At 36.0% G+C, this 18507-nt stretch overlaps 1 long non-coding RNA gene across 1 annotated transcript; it reads right to left on the bottom strand.

Annotated features, from left to right (window-relative positions):
* Window positions 1–887: 887 nt before the first annotated feature.
* On the bottom strand, window positions 888–17155 carry LOC309640450. Its single transcript, XR_014252233.1, has 2 exons — window positions 7293–17155; window positions 888–6964 (listed from the first exon to the last, which is right to left on the bottom strand). It is a non-coding gene; the product is annotated as an uncharacterized lncRNA (long non-coding RNA).
* Window positions 17156–18507: the final 1352 nt, after the last annotated feature.

Genomic DNA, 18507 nt, shown 5'->3' with positions numbered 1-18507 from the left:
CTGTCTTGATTACTGTAGCTTTGTTTACTTTCTAAGTTAATCATTCAGTCACTCTCTTTTTAACCCCGACAAGGTTCACAGTATTACTTTTGCTCCTGTTCACTATTCTGTTCCCACTTTCACATAACTTATGACCTACTGGGTAAAAACATTCATTATTAATTTTTTGCTACTCAGTTTCATTTTTAAAAGGTTTATTATCTGTCACTTAAGTACAAAAAATGTTTCAAGTGAATGTTGTATTTCTACCCTTTAAAATATTGTATAATAGTAATCTCACATTATTTTTTAAATGCTACCTGTGCATTGCCATATATGAATATACTTGCCATTTATCTTTGCTGTATTTTAGTCCCTTTACATTTTGATAGTTTTTTAAAAGAGACCAAAACTATAAAACTAAAACACAGTAGGACTATGAAGCTTATGCACTGTCCACTTACTTGAAGCAAGAAGAGAAATTCTGCCTTTGAGCTTTCATAATTGGCTTTCTGGACACCACTGAATTCATCAGATAATCTTTTTAAAATATTATGTGGACTATTTCTAATGAACTTGAATTTATTCAGCAACAAAGTTTATTTTCCTAGAGCCAGTCTCCAAATGAACAGACATTTAAAATATGCCAAATGGAAGCACTCTTTTTCATTTCTAATATTTTATGATTTAGGAATAAAAAAGTAACTGTTCTTTTAGTAAATATGATTACTAAAGCATTTACCAAATAACTTTGTGTTAGTTTAGCAGGTTAATGTTTTCTATGGTATGCCTTTAAAATTATTGAGTAAAAATTCAATCAGTATGTGTTCAACATGAAGTTTTTATTCCACTATAACCAAGCACTGACAAAATGGATTTTTCTAAGTGAGAAAATTTGTCTTCTGTACTTTAAGCAGAACAAATCTGAATTTTGCCTCTGATAATAAAATTTTGTACAGTAATGTGTAATTCTTCACTGTCTTAATTTTCTGACATGTTCAGATAAGGCCAAGATAAATAATATCTTCTGCTTTTTAAAATTATGCTTCTGTTTTCACATGAGAACCAATTTTTAAAATTCTGAGTAGACACACTGTAGAGGTCCATGAAAAAAATCACTTTCTTTTTTGACGAGGACTTTTTCAAAACTATATACATGCTGAAGCTGGAATAAAGAAGTACATATTTGTGCTATACTGTAAGAAGAAAAAAAAATACCAATTCAGTCTCCTTTCTAATTATATGCCTTTAGAATAAATGAAATGATCTGCACTTTGGGAAAAGTGATTTCACCTGAAATGCATTTTCAGATTGCTTTTTAATAGGTTTCCACATTCTATAGACTGTCAAGTTCCCTGAATTTCAAGAACAGTTTTCAATAACAACAGGACTATAAAATACATATAATCAGGGTGCATAAGTAGTACTCAAAGTATAGTTTTTCAATTTCTCTGGGTTTTTCTCTTTCTAAGGATTGTTCAGAGAACATTAGACTTGACTCTGCATAGCCACCCATTTGAGCCTTACCCATGATACTTTATTCAGCCGTAGGAAATTCTCCTCCGCCATGAGCATGGGAATAAGAAATAGACGGCCTTCCAAGCCAGAATCAAGAATACTCCTGGGCTTCCCTGGTGGCGCAGTGGTTGAGAATCTGCCTGCCAATGCAGGGGACACGGGTTCGAGCCCTGGTCTGGGAAGATCCCACATGCCGCGGAGCAACTGGGCCCGTGAGCCACAACTACTGAGCCTGCACGACTGGAGTCTGTGCTCTGCAACAAGAGAGGCCACGATAGTGAGAGGCCCGCGCACCGTGATGAAGAGTGGCCCCCGCTCGCCGCAACTAGAGAAAGCCCTCGCACAGAAACGAAGACCCAACACAGCCAAAAATAAATAAATAAATAAATAAATAAATAAATAATTCCTATTTAAAAAAAAAAAAAAAAGAATGGCAGATTATCAATAACTATTGATGTTTGAAAAAAAAAAAGAATAATCCTATTAGGATTATGGCCAGTGTCCACATATACTGGAGATATATAGATGCATATGTATGTACATATATATAGATATCATATATACATGTATATCTTATATCTATATCTATACCCATATAGTCTATTTATTTCTTTGTCAAATGATTGTTCTCTGCAGAACAGTCACATAAATCAGAAAATGGCTATTGCGAAATATAAATTGGGGGAGTAGAGCATGGCTACCATCATTTGAAGAGGCTGTCAAATGACATTAAATTATACAGGCACAATAACAAGAATTCCCTCTAACAATCATGAGGGAGCTTATTAAGACAACAATTCTGCCTGGCCCCCAACTCTAGCGATTCTGTCTTAGTAAGTGTTGGCTGGGATACAGTCATCTGCACTTTGAACAAGGACTGTAGTTGGTTCCATCTACACTAGAGGCCATCCATCTAGACCACACTTTAAGAAACATTGGGTAGGCGCAGTGGTTCTCTGCCCTGACTGTACATTAGACTCAACTGAAGTAGCTTTTAAAACATACTTATGCCTGGGCCACACTTCAATTAAAGAAGACTCTCTGGCATGAGGTATCTGCATCAGCATTTTTTAAAGCCCCCAGAATGATTCTAATACACAGTTATCATGGTCAAGAACCTCTGGGCAGCACATACCAAATTGAACATTACATAGCGTAAGCAATAGTTACAGAATGTTACTGAAAGTACCTATTTTTTTAGACATCTAAGAATTTCTTACTGTTGTTTAACATTCTTTGAATATAGAAATGCAAAATGTGTTTTCAGTTAGCTTGTGAAAAGCGAATAGGAGGCTTGAACAACTGACCTTAACACATCACTGACACAGCGCAGGAAGCTGTTTCCCTGCCATCCACCTAGATGCCTCATTTTCCCTGTATTCTGACATTGACATTCTCCTGTCACCCACTTTGTCTCACGTCATTTTCTCTATAGTCTTAATGAGTCTCTATAGTCTTGTGACTATATCCATATCTACTATTATCAGAAACAATTTTTCAGCTTTTATTTTGCTTTGAAATTGGCAGGGCATTCCAGCAAATGACTGCACCTTTGCTCTGCTGAATAGAACAATTTTTTTTTCTGCTGCCCATTTTGCAAGTGCCTGAAATCGGAGCTCAGGCCTGATACATGGGTTAAAATCGTTACATCAGGGAGATAAACACATCATAAGCTATTATTATAAACTGTTATGCTCTGAAATATTATTCTTTTTTCTAGTTCTTTTCCAGTTTCTTTTACTCTCCCTTCTCTTTCTCTTTCTCTTTCTCATTGTGACCTGCCAGCTGAACACTGAGCCTTTTTCGGCAGCAGGCGCTTATTTTCACTTGACACGGAAAAGAGAATAGTGAAAGTTTGGAGCTCTTTCTATATCAGTGTGCATAATAGAAAGTGACATGTGTTCTTGAGATTGTCAAACAAGACCCAAAAGGCATCTGGGTAGATTGAATCTGCTTAGGTGTGCTCTTGAGTCATTGTGCTCATTCGTCAATACTTTAGTTCCTGGCTTCCCTTGGGTTGCTGAAATTTGTTTCCTGAATTATCTAGCTAATTACAGATTTCAGAACACAAGCAATTCATTTTTTTCACTAAAAAGGGAACTAGAAACATTGTCACCTCTGGAACATTTTAGCAAGCTGGTAGAGGGTGAATAATTTAATTGGAGAACCCTTGAGCCATATGTGGCCAAAAAAAGTCTTGAATCCCCTCTATCCTGCTTTTGCTATTCTATTCATTCTCCGTCATTTACCCTGTAGGTTGTTATCTCCATACGATTTCATATTGAACCCATTTTTCATGGGGAAAAGAAATTTTGTTGTAGAGTAAGATCTTCCAAGTTAGTAGGTTTTTATTAAGTTATTAGGATTATAATTTGCACAATGACGAACTTCACTGAGACATTTATGACAAATTCAGGTCTACCTCAGAACTTCAACAACTGCCTGCTGGGTAAAGTATAAGAGGGAACTGCTTATTTTTTAGCAAAAATCTATGTAGAAGTCCTAAAGCTAAAGCTTAACAGGAATGGCTTCAATGTAACATTACTAGGTGGACATACAGCAAAATTTAGCACCAAAAAGGGATTAGAAAGTAGGACTGGAAAGTAGGCTTGCTATATTTAAGATGGGGGTGGACTTCAGAAGACAGAGAATATGCAAAATGCAGCAGGTTTCTAAAGGACTACGGTTAAGTATGTCGTGAATATATTATACAAATAACAGTTATTCTGGTACTTGGATCACCTAAATATTTTCCAGTGATATGTGAGTGAAAAAAATTGAGTAAAATAAATGGAATGTTTCATATAATAAACACAGGTTCCAAAATAAATATTAATTTCAATCCTGTTCAAATTACAAAGTAAGAGCAAGTATTGACTAGTGAGCTGTTTGAAGTGTGTGTGTGTGTGTGTGTGTGTGTGTGTGTGTGTTTTGGATGAAGGAGAAGAGTGAGGAGAGTTGAGAGCAGATGACAGAACTTTTAACCAAGCATATTTCCACATTTAAAAAGTGAAATTATAGTCCCATACTACATATTCAAATCATTTTCCAATCATTTAGACTTAAATTATTCAGTTTTCTAGTTTGGAAGTTCTCATCTTGTTGCATATGAGAAAATGCCTGGTGACTTAGAGGAGAGATTAGATTAAAGTGTGATTTTATTACTTTAGGTTCAATAGAAAGTATGTGCATTTCTAGAGCCATCAAATAAGATTCAGTAGATATCTGGGTACATAGATACTCATATCTGGGTGGGTGTTCTCTTGAGTAGTTGAAATACCAAAACGAAATACTAAAACCTAACTTTGGCTAAATGAAACTGGAAAAAATCAAGCTGCCCTTTCTGGTTAGTAATAAAACACAGGAACTCTAATGTTACAGGTGATATATGGACGTTTGCTTGTTTTGTCACAAATTCATTTTAAAATAAGAGTTCCCATGTGTTAAGTTTCTAGTCATTCTCAATTACTTGAAAAAAAACTTGAATGAAAGTATATGCTTTGTCTGACTTTTCGTGTGCAAGTATTTTATTTGCTTTGACTATGGACACTTACCATAATATTTATCATCATTTGAGAGGTTTGATTTTGTAATACAAACCTTGTACAGATTGGCCAAATTGCAAGAATAGAGCAAAATATCTCTTGCCATGCTTTAATTACTGTACTTCTAGTAATGCCTAAATATGTAGTTTTCTTATAAAGATCCGCTTGATCCACATAGCTCTTAGTTTTTTAAAGGTCCAAAGTTTGCATACTGCTAAGAGAAATCTTAGTTAAATATTGGCTATTTTTTTGTACCTAAGTCAAATTAATATTTTGGTTCTTGTTAAATTTTGTTATGTGAGAATTTTGGGATTCTGATACTGTTATCCATTATAACTTCTCTCTATGTATGTATAGGGTGACATCTTTGTCTTCATTTAAATCATGAGATGAGACTGTGTGGGGTTTTTTTTCCCCAGTTATCATTCTGCCAGCAGATCTGATACTAACCAGCACTTTCTCACTTAGACGTGTAGATCCCTTGGTTAGTCTATGTTTATGTGGGACTTGTTTGGGGAGAACTCTGCTTATAGACAATGCACTGCCTTCTTCAGAGGTCATTAAAGTTGTTAAAATAAGATGGTTACAGAACCCTACGCTCCTATGTTTCTGACAACTCCACTTTACCTACCTCAGAAACATTAAAACAGCAGCTACCAACATACCATAGAGCCAATAATATTTTTACTCTAATATCTTGTTAAAGGTTTATGAAGTGGTGTAAGGTAGATGTTTTTCTCTCTTGTTTTCAAACACACCTGAATAAAATCAATTGAAAATCTTATAATCTATATTAGGCATTGATGTATTCACAGCTACATTTTTGGGGTCATTTTGAAATCTCTCTCCTCTGAACAGATTCTCTCTTTAGTGTATATAGTTCTTATTGACTATACCATCCATTTCACACTTCTTTGATATTTTATATCAATGTATTTTATCTCACAATGAGATTATACATTCTTCAAGGATGGAGATGATTTTTTTTAATTTCTTGACAGCAACTTCAAATATAATAAATTCTCAATCACATTTTCTTGATTGAGAACAACTTAAGTGCCAGTATAGAAACCAATGACTTTCCAGTATAGGTACACAGCGAGAAGTGTTTGGGGGATTTAGAGGCATAACTAGAATAAAAAGTGTTGATCATTTTAAAGTATTGCAAAACTAAAGCTTGAAAGCTCACTCCATTCTTTGAATTTGTTCAAAAATATCACTTTAGAGGAACACTTGTGATCGACTTTGACCCTCTCGGTAGAGAAAATAGAAGAACAGAAGGATAATAAGATGCTATTTCATAACACATCTATTACAGTAATTCATTTATAGTGCGGAACGTTTGCCAATGATAAATGCATGTTACTGTGGTGCAATTATGAATGTACCTTGGCTTTTCAACAATAAACCTGCCAAAAGGTTGCAAAATGCACAAGGAAGAAATTTTAGTTGAAGAGCTGAACTAACCAAGAAGTGTAATTTTTTTTTAAAGTGTCTATATTTTTTAAAGAGATTTTTGTTCACTGCTAAAGTTAAATCTGTAATAACACAGCACACTTTTCATAATCTGTGAACGTCACATACACTTGACTTTGCATGCATGCTGCCTTCTCAAATTATCTTCTTATAGAAAATATTTGCAATATTAACTTATTACCACAGAAAGTGAATCTATCCCAGAAAATAGTGCCATTTATGTCTTTGAAATTCCTTGTAAGATCATGGATTGGACTGGGAAAATTGAGTCAAGCTTTTATTCCTTGATATTTTAGTAGGAAATGGAGATGAAGGTGAATTATGTGATTGTCTGACTCACATGCCACTGCTATGCTTCATATGTTGCTAAATGATAAAGGTCTAAGCTACAATCACTATGGAGCTAATGAATGGTGAATTTTTATTGCCCTACTGTGCACTCAAACCTGTATTAGAGGGCTTCCCTGGTGGCGCAGTGGTTGAGAGTCTGCCTGCCAATGCAGGCGACACGGGTTCGAGCCCTGGTCTGGGAAGATCCCACATGCCGCGGAGCAACTGGGCCCGTGAGCCACAACTACTGAGCCTGCGCGTCTGGAGCCTGTGCTCCGCAACAAGAGAGGCCGCGATACTGAGAGGCCCGCGCACCGCGATGAAGAGTGGCCCCCGCTTGCCGCAACTAGAGAAAGCCCTCGCACAGAAACGAAGACTCAACACAGCCATAAATAAATAAATAAATAAGTAATAAATAAATTAAAAAAAACAAAAACAAAAAACCTGTATTAGATACTAGGCTGACATTAAAGTAATATAACGCATAGGTCTTTGCCTAGAAGAAATTTTTGTGATTGGACAAATGACAATTATGGATAAAACAGAATATCATAAAAGAATATAGGAAAACATATAATACACATTTTAGGTTACTTTTAAGAAAAGGGAAAGTTGGATATGGACTGAACTTTTAGGAAAGACTGTGAAGTCTGTGGAGTTGGGGAAGATTACTGATCATTCTGTGGTTTCAGTGAGAGAAAAATTAAGACTTGGGGGTGGGGAGGAGGGTAAAGGGAATATTTAATGACATAGGGGAAAGTTAAATAGACCTTGAAGATCTCTCCTGTTCATACTTTTTATCCACCCAAGTTAGAGAAGATTATCTGATGAAAACAAACAATTTCTATTTTGATGACTTTTTCAGAAGTAGCAATTATTATGGGAAGAACCTGAGATGTAGAACAAATGGCTTCTTAAGATTGTAGGTAATGGAAGTATATAGAAGGAAGGAAAATAAACAAATGCATGTATAATCCCTTAAATTTCCATTTCATGATTTTTTCAATTATTTATATAATTTAAGTGATTAAAATTGTATTTTTCTTCTAGAGTGTTCAATAATAAATCCTCTGGGCTTATGCTTTGGATGTTACATGAAAGCTCATTAAGAAAGAAATCGGAATGAATGCTGTAATTGAATTTCTTCCATAGATCAACACCACACGTTTTAGGGGGCTGACTATATAAGAATAATGCTAACTAACTCTGTGAATCTGTTTAGAGTTTCCTATGTTTGTCTTGCCTTTAGTCAGTTTCTCCATGCTTTGCATACAGTTCAAACTTCCTACAGACCAATTTGAATTATGTGCAATGATTCCCTTTGGTCTGTTGAAAAAGTTCTTTGCCTTAATTCAAGAGTTTTCAGTTTGCCTTTGGCATATAATTTATTCCTTGGTTCTCATTTCTTACCATATACCTCATTTTAACCATAGTGTACCTGATTCTTTTGCAAGCTTTTTGTGATGATGGGCACTTAGAAAGTTCTCATCTGGTGGAGGCTGGATGTTTACCAACTATACAATGTTCTTCCTTGAGTTCTAGCCCCATCTCTGCTGCGTTAGCCATGTGCCGACACAGATAAGGAGTGCTAGGTTCCTCTTTTGGGGGAAGAGGTCATCAATAGGACATGACCACCTTTGAGCTGGACCCAGGCAACTGAAGGTTCCTCACTCTCTCCCCTTCCTTAAAATGTATGTTCAGCCTCTCATTCCCAAACTAGGAGCCGTTCTAAGGATGCAGCCTTGAAAGCATAGGGTGTTGTTGAGACCATCTGGACTGCATACATGACTGAATCCAGTTAAGTTATATAAATGTCTATATCAAATTTTAAGATTCTGGCAGGCAGTTGTGGAGACCTGCTCATCTTGCAGCCACCCAAGATAAACCTCGTCAATAAGTTCCATTGCTTTTTCTGGAGTAGTCTGTCTCTTTCTTCAGTGTCTCCTTGCTCTATGTGTACAGGGGCCAGTTTCAGATTTCAGCCGGGGAGCTCTCCAGTTTGTGAACCAACATTTTCTGTTGTGTGAGGATAGATAATATGCAAAGTGGGGATGAGAGTGAGAGTAAAATGTAAATAAAGGAATCTGAGCTTCTGTCCAAAGATACAGGACATAGGGAACTCCCAATCACTTGCAGCTGGACACAGGAGAAAACTAGTTGACTTCCCCACCCTCTGCCCGCCATGCCAATCATCAGTGCATGTTTATGAAAACTGCCCATTGATTGGAGGGACAAGTTGAGCCAGGAAAATAGGGCAGTTAGAGCCGGCCCACAGAAAACCAGTACCTGCGTGCTGTTCCAACAGGAGTGCATCACCTCACTCACTTTCCTTGCAAGGTCCCTGAGATGCCTTTCCCTTGGGAGTTCTGTAGCTGTTTAAATGAGCTCACCTGGCAATGTGAGGACTTCTTATTAATATTTTACATACTCTTCATCAACTTTTAGGCAATTTAGGGTTAATTTAGGGGTAGTGATATTAAATGTGTTTTATCGCTGACCTCCAAATTTCTCCATTTTCTAGAACTGCTCATGGAAACCACTGTTATTTTAATAAGCTAATTGGGGTGGGGAAAGGGATTCCAAAACCCCCCGTAGAGATCAGATAATACATCAAACCTTTCTATCTCCTCATTTATGCTAGCATTCCTTTAATCTGAATTCTTTCTCCTTTCATCACTGCCTTCTCAATGCTATTTATCTTTTAAGGCTCTAACCATGTGTTCGTAAAGCACGGTTCTTGGGCCATTTTCATCTAAATCACCCAGGGTGCTAGTTAGAAATGCAGACTGATTGTATAAATCAGAATCTCTAGGGATGGTCCAGAAATCTAAATTTTAACAAGCTCTCCAGGCATCTTTTATGAATGCAGAAGTTTGAGAAACACTGTTCTATTCAAACACCGTGAAGTTATTCTCATTCCCCTGGAAAACCAATGTTCTTTCTCTGTTTTTGGAATTTCTGAAAAAGTTAGTTTTTATGCCCTTCCTAGAGCATTTATAATATTCTGTCTTATATTATAATTTGTCATAACATTATGATCTGTGCACTGGTTTTATTCCCTCTATTATAAGTATAAGCTCCTTGCAGGCTATGCCTGTGTATCTCTGGAGCATCTGGCATGGAGCTTTGCTTCTAGCAGATGCTCAATTCTTATCTTTAAGAATGCATGAAATGTTACCTCCAGGCCTTTCCCCTCTTCTTCTGTCAAAGCACTGTGAACAAAAGCTACAGTGCAACTCCAAAATGCTTGTTCCGTATTAAAATAAATGAACTGCTTAGAAAACCTCTTGCTTGAACTAAGCTTAGTTCACAGAATTTAGTCCCAGATAAATACTTGACTCAGGCTTTTTTGTTCTCCGTAAATCTCCTTATCAGCAGAAGGTTTATTTTTGAAACTCATGGCTCAATATAGTGAAAAGTAGTCACTTGAATCAAGAACTAAAGAACGCTTCATGGCTCAGGTCATAAAAATTACCTATATGTCTGTCACTGGTGAATCACTTATGATGTCCTCAGTACAGTTTGAATTTTCAAAAGGTTAACTTTGGATATGCATTTTTAGAGTGCGTGTATTTACTTAGAATATGTCAAGCTACGAAAAGGGCATTTTCTTAAAACACCACTGTTTAATTTCTACAAAATCCAAGCCAATGAAGCAAGCATATTCAAATCAAAGATCGGAAGCATGGCTTGAACTTCAATTATTTAGCTGCAATTATGAAGAGATTGTAACCTGATATTTGGTTTTCTTGAAATCAGGATATAACCTAACCACTTCAAACATGTGTTGTTATAGATTTAAATGACCTGAATGATTTGTTTTGCTTTCTAATACTGAATAGACATGATGATTTTTCTTATTTTTTACAAGCCAGGTAAAAGCCAGTAAAACTCACACTCAAAATATAATTGAGCTACTTATTTAAAAGAAAAACGTACACAACTAACCTTATTATGGTAATCATTTTGCAACATATACATGAATCAGGCATTACATTGTACACCTTAAACTTACACACATTTATATGTTAACTATATCTCAATAAAGCTGTGAAAAAAGAAAGAGAATGGGTTTCTCTAAGCTTGCTGTAAGTATTGTTAGGAAGCTTTATCAGCATTCAATACTACATTTAAAGAATGCACTAAGTAAATATTAGTAAAATTACATTAATAAATTACACTAGAGTCGACATCTAAACAACATTCATCAAAAAAAGGATATCACAAATACTTTTATAGACGTGGAGTAGATACACTTGAATGTTTTATAGATGTATGCCTTTCTCAAATGATAAGGCAGGAAAACATTTTAGGGAGAAAACATTTCAGGCAAGAAAACTTTACAAAAGTCCAAGGCTCAAATAAAAGGTGAATGTAATATTTTGAATTTAAAAGTCACTTATTAGCATGCTATCAAAAAGTAACAGAAATGCAGAGAAATAAACTGTCAAATGTTAGCAAGAGCACATTTTAGAAATACAAAAACTCCCACAATTAGGTATCGTCTGAACAATTCCAAGGAAGCTGACTCTCTCCTGGTCACCTCAATTGGTTACTTTCTCTGTCCCAAAGACCAGTGTTCTCTATCCAAACTTATCTGGATCGTTTGCATGTCCCAGGTCTAAATCGGGGCTGAATTCCTACAGAAATTTTCCAGGTGCATCCTTTTGCTTTCCATCTTCTCCCCGCCTCTCCTCCAATTCTAAGTTTCCATCCTACACACCTGCTAAAATGACTCTTTTCAAACATAGTTTTCATCAAGTCACTCCTCTGCTTGATAATTTAGAGTGATTTTCCATAACTTGTTATATAAAATCCTAACTTGCCTTGCACTAGCATCTATCACTAACTGGACTGCCCCTTCATCCAACCAAACAAATATTCATCACTCTCAGGAACATGGAGTCTCTATATCTTTCATAACCTGCTTGGTGTTTTTAGGAAAATCTTGAAAGATTTTTGAAAAAGACTACTGGATGCGCTTTCAATGGAATACTGGATGTTATCTAGGGTACTTTTCAGGGATTATCTTATTTTTATGGGGTGTGTCCATCTGATTGTTTCTGGCTGGTGTACTTTGCACCTTTAGAGAGATAAAGATTAACATGTAGATGGCTATTGACAGTGCACTAGTAATGCATCAATAATGTTTCCCGTCCATAGCAATGCAAACAATTCCTGTTAATGGCAGTTTGAAGAAGAATTGGACTTATAAAGAGTAACTCTACTGGTTTTTAAAAATCTTACTAGTCCCCTCATTAATTAATGAGGTAAATAAAATTGTTGACTTGTGTTCACATTATTTTTTATGAGATTCATGATTTTACCTTTTTGAAAATTATGAAATAACAGGGAATAATATACGTAAATCCTTATTGCCCTCCTTGCCTTGTACATCCCCACATGTCAGTGAATTCCTACACTCTCTTTGAAACTCAATTCACATCCATCCCTTTCCAGAAACCTTATCAATGTGGATCTTGTTAAAAGATTATTAAGAGGGAACTAGTAGGATGTTACAAATTCTTCAAAGGAACTTAAAGAACCACACATACATAATGTCATCAGGAATGCTGGTATAAATTTTCTTAGATGAAAACTGTCAAACTGGTCAATATCTGCTGGGCAATAATCAACCAAATCTCCAGCAAACCAACTTGCATTTCTATGGACAAGTACCATTTGGATTACTACTGGATATCTATAATTTGTTGGACACTATTCTAAGCACTGGAGATAAAAGAGTAAAGAAAACAAAGTCCCTGTCTTCTTGAAGCTTACATTATAGTGTGTGGGGGTGGGGAGGGTGGAGTAGAATCAAATGTTAAACAAATAAATATATAATATGGTCTTTAGAGACATGTGCTATCTATGAAGAAGTACAAACCAGGATACTGTTGCTGATTAAGTGCTATAAGGTAGAAGAGAGTACTAATTTCAGTGGAGTCATCAGGAGAGGCTTCTCTGCGAAGGTGATATTTCAACAGAAACTTGAAGGAAAAAAGGGAGCAAATTATGAGGCTGTGGGAGTTGAGGGGAGGGAGAGAATTTTATATTCAGGAAACACTAAGTGCAAAAGCCCTAAGGCAGGAGCGCCGGAATGGAGAGGAAGCCTGATGTAGCTAGAATGGAATGAGTCCCAGGGAGAGGAAGTTCGGAGAAACGGCCATGGGGTGGTTGGATGTAGCATAGGGAGGTGTGAGAAGATGAGAGGAATTCCTTTGTCTTCTTTCAGGACTTTGAATTTTTTTTTTTTTTTTTTTAACTTCATGGGAAATGGATTGTCAATGGAGGGTTTGAGCAAAGGAGGAACGTAAGGGTAAATCAGGGAAAGCAGATGGGAAGTGTTATGAGTTGAAATGTATCCACCAAAAGGATATGTTGAAGTTCTAACCCCCTAATACCTGTGAATATGACCTAGTTTGGAAATAGTGCCTTTGTAGATGAAATCAAATTAGGATGAGGTCATATTGGATTAGGGCAGTCTCTAATCCATAGACTCGTGTCCTTATAAGAGGGAAATGTAAACATACATGGGGAGAAGACCAGAGATAGGAGTTAATGTTGCCGTAATTCGAGAAATGCCAAAGGATTGCCAGCAAGTCCCCGAAGCTGTGCTGAGCTGAGCTTCTAGACCCTCCCCTAGACACTTCAGGTGGAGCATGGCCCTGATGACACTTTGATTTTGGACTTTTAGCCTCTGCGACATGAGAGAATACATTTCTGTTGTTTTAAACTGCCTGGTTTATGGCACTTTTCTTTAAATGGAAGCCCTAAGGAAACTAATACAGACAGTTACTGCAAATAACTCATGTGAGAGTTGATGGTGACTTGGCCAGATTGGTACCAGTGGAGGTCATGAGGGGCATTGGATCCAGGGTACGTTAAAAAGGTAAAATCAACGGGATTTGCTGATGCATGTGCAGTTCAATAGAGAAGAGTTAGAAGTAATTCAAGATCAATGTAGCCTGTTATTCTTAAGAAAAGAGCACAGGAAAACTTTGTAGCCACTTTTCTGAACTATGATGACAGGTTATCTAGGATTGTCTTTACTGCAAATTTGCAATGGAAAACACACCTAGAAAGGTCAATTATAATGGGAGCTGTCCATTATCGATCTCATTCTATGTACTAGGCTCTTAGTATACATTGTGCCATTTAATCCTCTCAAGAATTCTGCAAGGTAGATGTTATTACTCTCATTTTACAGATAGAATCCTTTCACCAGAGATGTTTTATATGCACTCAAGGAAGTATTAAAGGAAAGATTGAAACCCAGATTTTCCTGATGCCAGCAACAAATTTTCTATCAAGAAGTGAACAGTGCTTTAAGGGATAAAATAATGTTTCTGAGAAATTTGGTTGCTAAATAACATAGTTCTTTTCATTTGTTGCTTAGTTGTAAGAAGCTTTTATATAGTCTTAGAATGCATGGAATATACCTACCCTTGTTTTTTTATCTTTATGGAACCTAATTTGCAGCTAGGTATGCATAGACGGTCAAGGAATACCCACTGGATTTAAATGAATTTACTAATTGGCCCTTGGTATTGAACGCTGTGGTTTTGTTTTATTTCATATGGAGTCACTTGCTTATGCACACTTAATATAGGCTAACATTTCTTTCCACTTGTATAGTACTTTATAATATACTAAGGGCTTTCGTACTTGTTCCAACAATATTGACAAAATACAGAATGGTTTCTGTTACCTATCGCTGCATACAAAATCACCCTAAGATTTAGTGGCTTAAAACAATTTAATGATTTTTTGATGATCCCTCATGGTTCTGGGGGTGAACTGGGTGTAGGTGATTCTTGCTCAAGCTCTCTCATGCAGTCACAGCCATACTCTGTGTCCAGAGTCAGCTCAAAGATTTCCTCATTTATACATCTAAGGTTGGTATTGGCTGGAGCTCTACCTAGGCCATTGGTCTGAACACCTACACAGAGGCTTTCCCTGAGCTTCCTCACCCATGGAGAATAGGTTCCAAGAGAGAACATCCAAAGAGACAAGAAGAAGCTGACAGATTTTTAAGGACTAAACATGGAAATTGGCACAGCATCGCCTTAGTTGGGCAATTACAGAGCCTAGATGTAAGGGGAGAAACATACCTCACCTCTCAATGGAAATTTAGGATCAAAGAATTTTTAGGACCGCACTGAAAACTGCCACAAGAAGAAAAACTTAATTGTATTTTATACTGAAAAAGTTGAAAGTTGAGAAATTAGAAATCTTGCCTAAGATCACAGCGATAATTACTGCTATAGTTGAGATTCAAATCAAATATTCTTTACTTTGTTTTACCTTCTGTCATTAGAAAGCAGTGGAATGGAATGTTTGAGAACTGGGTATATGGGGTCAGATTGTCTGAGTGTGAATTTTAGTTCTATTTTCTAGTTCTGTGACCTTGAGAAAGTAACTTCGCCTCTTTTACCTTAGTTTCCTAGTATGTGAAATGAGTTCATAACCATACTTCCTACAGGAAATTGGGAGGATTAACTGAGCTAATACACATAAAACCTCACAATAATGCCTGACATATCAATAAAGTTAGCTATTATTATACTTTTCACATCTGACTGGCAGTATTTATGATGGGATTTGGTAATTTCATGGTTAAAGTTTAGCACACATAGATGAAATTTAAGTGGCAAATGACAGGAGTGCACAGGTTTAAATGTGATGAGATGGGAGCTCTGACAAGTGGTTAGCTACTTTTTTGGTGTGCCTTTATTCCACTGAACCATACCTCAATCATTATAATTTCCATGCTGCATAGAAGTGCTCTGTTTATCCATTTGTCTCCCTACTACAATGTCAACTCATGGAGGACAAGACTATTCTTATTCACCTTTGATTCTTTGTGACTTGCACAGAGTCTAGTAGACAGTAGGAGTTCAATATATTGGTCAAACTGATACTTAACAGGTCAACACATTGGACTGAAAAATAAAAGAAAGGGAAGGGTATTGCTTTATATAAGGATTTTCCCTCGTGGACTTGTGGGTTTATCATAGTCCGGAAATTTCAGGGGAAGGACAGGGGCTGGAAGTGCAGACTGGGATAATAAACAAACAACCCAATTATTCAACATTCGTTCATTCATTCATTCATTCAAGCATTCACCAAAGAGATTAGGTTCTTCTGTATTTTCTTACAAAACAGTATTAATTTTCAAGAGTTTTTAGTTTAGAGATAATTTGTTATGCATTATGCAGTCCAGCCACTCTGGTATAGATAGGACTCAGCAGTATATTTATACTCAAGAGAAAATGCCTTACCTTTTGAATTCATTATCAGGTTGGTAAATGTTAGAAACTGCAGTCGTGTTTAAATATACTGAGAGAACTAAAGGACTCCCCTGCTCTAAGTATGTAGTGATTTAAATATATTTTAAAGTTTATATTTTATTTCAATTTATAAAGGCCCTTATCTTCCCTGTGATGTTGGTAATCCCTTGAGAAATAGAATGATTTGGAATTCTAATCCCTAGAGTCACTATGAAAAAAAAAATTATAATAAGGTTCTAATATTCCCCAGATTGGTCATTGAATGAATGAGATTTTGATGCAAAGATAAGCCTAATGACATATTTCAATGCTATCCTTTTTGGAATGGATGGGAAAGTCCTGCCTTGTTGCATATAACATAAGGTGGCCATTAAACACAGATTAATTTTCAAAGAAGAGGCTGAGATTAATGGGTAAAAACACAGTGAAGCCTTAAATGAGTCAGATGAGAGTTCCCTAAAGAACCAGCAAAAATATTCATAAAATAACAATAATTGCAAAGTGATTATTGAATGATAAATTTGAGAAGGGCCTTATCCAAAAACAAATATTACTGTAGTGAAACATTCTTATAATACTTTAAGCAATTTTTGGCAATTTGGTTTGGGATGTAAACACTGAAAATGTTTGCGTAGGTATTTTCTTGGTATTTTTGGAGTTTCCATCAACTTTTCTATCTGTAGTCAACAAGTTCTAGATCATAGTTATGCGAAAAAAAAATTTTTAAATATCTTACTTCTGGCTCTTTTACATTGTCTACCTCTTTCCGTCCCACCCACCTTGAAAATATAGGGAAAGCTTGATGCTAAAGAAACATTCTTCTTGCATTTGTTCAGTGTAGATTTGTTTTCTTCTGTGAGTAAATACTTGGTTCTCTAAGGGTTTAAAATCTCTCATAAGAAAAATTACTCTACCAGTGAATTAGTTAATGTTATTAGAAGGAGGGCACTGACCAGCTGTTCTCCTCAGGGGACAGAATTGGAAGAAATAGACTTACATAGGAAATGGAACATTATAAGGAAGGAAACTTTCTTGAAGACTTACATAGGAAATGGAACATTATAAGGAAGGAAACTTTCTTGACAACAAGGTTGCTGGAAGCCTAGGGGATTCAAGATTTCTCCCCAGAGTAAATATGACCCAGTGGATGAGAGTTAGGCTGTAACCTGAATACGATTCCTGACTCTACACCTTCCAGCCAAGGCTGTATCCTCGGTCGACTTGAACTTTCCTGGCCTCTGTTTAATCAACTGTGGAAAGGGGGTATAATAATACTTAACTCTTTGAGCTGTAGTGTGGATTTTGAAATAATTTATATTAAATCCTTGCCACAAAATTAACAGTCAATAAATGGTAGCTATGATTATTGTTACTACCACTGATTAGGGGCATGCAATTTCACATCAGTTCAAGGTGATTTCAATTGCAATGATTTGCCCAGTCTTCATTTGGAGGAAAGGAAGCTTGCAGATAATATACATACGGTTCTTAAAAAAAATGTAACTGATAATGAATATTTCCCTTTAAGTATAGGACAGAGAGAGAATTCTCAATATTTCCTGGAGGAAGAAACCCATTTTTCTCTAATGGCATTTCATAATGTGCTGCTACCCATATCTTTGCCATTCTAATTTACATTAATAGTATGCTAATTTTATGCTTGTAATCTTAGAACACATTAAGTGCCAGATTTTAGAGGAATACATGACAAAATATATTTCTTTCAGAATATGTTTACACAGAAATATACTTAAATACTTCCAATGACTATATTTGGCATGTACATCTAAACCTTGATCACATTTTTCTCAGCTTAGTCTTTTTGCATGCACTTTTGATGGTAATATATGGATGTTTAAGAGAAAATATTTTTTCTTTTTAAAAAAATATTAATTATGAGTTTGTTAGAAGAGCAATGACACACACCAATTCTCACTTATTTTGGCTTATATTGGGATTATAAATAGTTTTATTCTTTAAGTTTTGCTTATAATTTTCCTGCAATTAGAACAAACACATAAATTATATCAACACACATTGTGTACAGAACCTAGAGCTACACACGTTGAAATCAATATAGATGCAAGCAACCTGTAATTCCAAGGCATGGGAACACAAAAGCCTAAGTTAGATTAATCTATGAAAGGATCTAATGACTCCCACTGGCTTTTCCTATAAGATAAAAATAGCAGTGGTCTTCTAATCACAGAAATAGTCTTCCCTAACCTGGGTAATCAGTACTTTTTTAGAGAGATTAAAAATGGAAGCAAATTCTCCACCCCCCTGGGTGGAAGTTGGTATTTATTCCCCCCTATTTTCTTCTGTGAGGCACTCTCTAGCTTTTCTGTCAGAGAAGTTAAATGGAG

Source organism: Balaenoptera physalus (genome assembly GCF_965194825.1).
Source record: "Balaenoptera physalus genome assembly, chromosome: 13".
NCBI classification, from domain to species: domain Eukaryota; kingdom Metazoa; phylum Chordata; class Mammalia; order Artiodactyla; family Balaenopteridae; genus Balaenoptera; species Balaenoptera physalus.
Note: the sequence above shows the minus strand (reverse complement) of the source record. Positions and strands in the feature narration are given on the sequence as shown.